Source organism: Mustela lutreola, chromosome 2 (genome assembly GCF_030435805.1).
Source record: "Mustela lutreola isolate mMusLut2 chromosome 2, mMusLut2.pri, whole genome shotgun sequence".
NCBI lineage: Eukaryota > Metazoa > Chordata > Mammalia > Carnivora > Mustelidae > Mustela > Mustela lutreola.
In genome coordinates, this window is record NC_081291.1 from 151834060 (window position 1) to 151837272 (window position 3213).

Sequence of the window (3213 nt, forward strand, 5' to 3'; positions counted from 1 at the left end):
CCAGTCTTCTTTGGAATTAAATGAAGACACTGCTGATGAGATTACACCAACCTACAAGGGGGAAACCAGGTTTAAGATTTGAAAGGTGGTTAATTCAGACTCCTTTCAAAGTTGTTTTCCCTTTAGTGTGCTGCTAATAGCCAACATGCATTACCTTATGGAGGTTCCCTGAAATTTGATGGCCAATAGTATTAGGAAAATTCCACCAGCTTTCAGAGCCCCGAGGAACTAAAGTACAACTCAATGCCTTTTATAGCATTAAGGTGTGGGCCAAGACAATACTCAAGCATCTAACATTAGATAATTCCTGATTGCACTTCTTTATTCTGTTCCTATTGTGTTTTACTGTCTTGTTGAAACTAAAGCAAATCTGAGCCTTGCAAGTATATGAGTTATGGTAGTAGATGAGTTATTTACTCTGATTTGCAGAAAGATTTAAGAGCCTTGACCAGCTTAGTCTTTTCCTATTGTATAAAAGACTGCCTATTCTTAATTTAAATAATCAGTTTTAACTTTGGTACTTTTATTTGTCATCCAACTTTTCTTTCTTTCTTTCTTTCTTTCTTTTTTTTTTTTTTTAACATTTTATTTATTTATTTGTTAGAGAGAGAGAGAGAGAGAAAGAGCACAAGCAGGGGAAGAGGCAGGCTGAGGGAGAAGCAGGCACCCCATCCAGCTAGGACCCCGATGTGGGACTTGATCCCAGGACCCTGGGATCATGACCTGAGCTGAAGGCAGACGCTTAACAGACTGAGCCAACCAGGAGTCCCTGTCATCCAACTTTTCTAATTTAATGACAGTATCTTAGGTGGGGGAGGGAAACCCTCTTGGAAATAAATTATTAAGGAAATGTGGGTATTGTATATATTCATTTTATAAATGAAAAACAACCACAAAAAATATGAGAGAGATACTTATTGAGATAAAAGATCTCTGCTAGTGTTCTACCAAAAAACCCCCCCCAACCCCCACAAAAAACCAAAAAGAAACCCCCAATAAAAACAAGGAGTGGGGGTGGGGGATTTTTAGTTTAAATAGTTACCAAAAAATTGCCTGTTCCTTTCATCCTAAATTTTACATCTCAACTGAGGAAACAAACAGAACTTACTATATCTAAACAAGGTTTGCTATCACAAGTTAAATGCGGAGATTTAGCTCTCATCATAACACAGTTTTTGGGAGAGCAGGAGTTAGAAACAAGTTGTAAACTGATAAAGAAAAACCACTTATATGAAGTTAGACACTTCATATATTTGATTAAAGACCTTTATTTAGTACATACTGTGTCTGTGTGCCAGACTCTGTCCTAGGAGCTGAGGACTATAAACTTTCATTCATTCAATACATTTATCATGAGGCCTTACCTCAAGCCAAACACTGTTATAGGCACTGGAGACAATAATACAAAGAAGAAACAAAAATTCTAGACTTCATTTAACTTTTGTTTCAATGAGAAAAGTCAGACAAAAACACAATATATAAATAAACTCTGAAGTTTATTATGTAGTGAGTGCTGGTAAGAAAAATAAAGCAGAATAAAAGGGACTTGGAGAACTAAGGGATTATAATTTGTTTAAACTGAAGTATAAATTGGTGCAGCCACTATAGAGGACAGCACAGAGATTCCTTAAAAAATTAAAAATAGGGGCGCCTGGCTGGCTTAGTCAGTTAAACATCTGCCCTGGGCTCAGTTCATGATCCCAGGGCCATGAGTTCGAGTCCCTCCTAGGGCTCCCTGCTCAGCGGAGACCCTGCTTCTCCTTCTGCCTCTGCTGTTTCCCCCTGATTCTACTCTCTCTGTCAAATAAATAAATAAAATCTTAAAATAAAATAGAACTACCATATGATCCAACAGTACTACCTTTAGATATTTCTCTGAAAAAAATGGAAACACTAAATGGAAAAGAAATATGCATATCTATGTTCATTGCAGCATTATTTACAATACCCAAGATACAGAAACAACCCAAGTGTCCATCAATAGATGAATGGGTAATGTAAATGTGGAATACACACACACGCACAGAGAGATATTATTCAGCCCTAAAAAAAGAGTGAAATCTTGCCATTTAAATCATGAGTGGATGCTGAATACCTTATGCTGAGTGAAATAAGTTAGACAGAAGAGGAAATACCTTATGATTTCACTTACAAATGGGGTCTAAAAAGCAAAACAAAATGAACAAACAAGACAAAATAAAATAGAAATAGATTCATAAATACAGAGAACAAACTGATGGTTGTCAGAGGGGAGGAGGGGGATGGAAGTAATAGGTGAAGAGGAACCAAGAGGTTCAAACTTTCAGTTATAAAAGACAGGAGGATGTAATGTACAGCATAGGGAATACAGTCAACAATACTGTAAAAACTATGTGTGGTAACAGATAGTAACTTGACTTAGAAATCAAGAGCTGGTTCTTTGAAAAGATAAACAAAACTAATAAACCTTTAGCCAGACTCATCAAGAAAAAAGAGGAGACAAAATTAGCAAATCAAAAAGAAAAGAGAAGATATTACAAAGAATACCACAGATACACAAAGGATCATAAATGACTACTATAAATAATTATATGCTAATGAATTGGACAACCTAGAAGAAATGGATAAATTCCTGGAAATATACAATCTTGCAAGACTTAATCATGACAAAATAAAAAATCTGAATAGCCTGACTAGTAGCAGTGAATTTGAATCAGTAATCAAAAAATACTCAATGAACAAAAGGCTAGGACCAGTTGATGACACAAGTGAATTCTACCAAACATTTGAAGAACTAATACCTATTCTTTTCAGAGAACTAATACCTATTCTACAAAGTCATCATAACTCTGACATCAAAACCAAAGACACCACACAAAAAAAGAAAATTATAGTATCCCAGGGTGTGGAGAGTAGTAATTTTAAATGGGGTGGAGTCAGCAAGTGCTCTTTGCAAAAGGAACAGCCAGTGTTAAGGGTGTGAACATGGATAGTTTCAAGATCTGCAGAGAGACAGAGAAGTTGGAGTAGGGGGACCAAGAGGGAAAGTATTAGAAGTTGGGAAGTAGTAATGGTGTATCATATTACAGAGGCATTGTAAGAATTTTAGCTTTTACTCTGAGTGAAAGGACACCATCAGAAGGTTTAACAGAGGTTTTAATCTGACTTAAATTTTAAAAGGACCTCTTTGCTACTCTACTGATTTCAGATTGTGACAGGGTGACATGGGGTGGG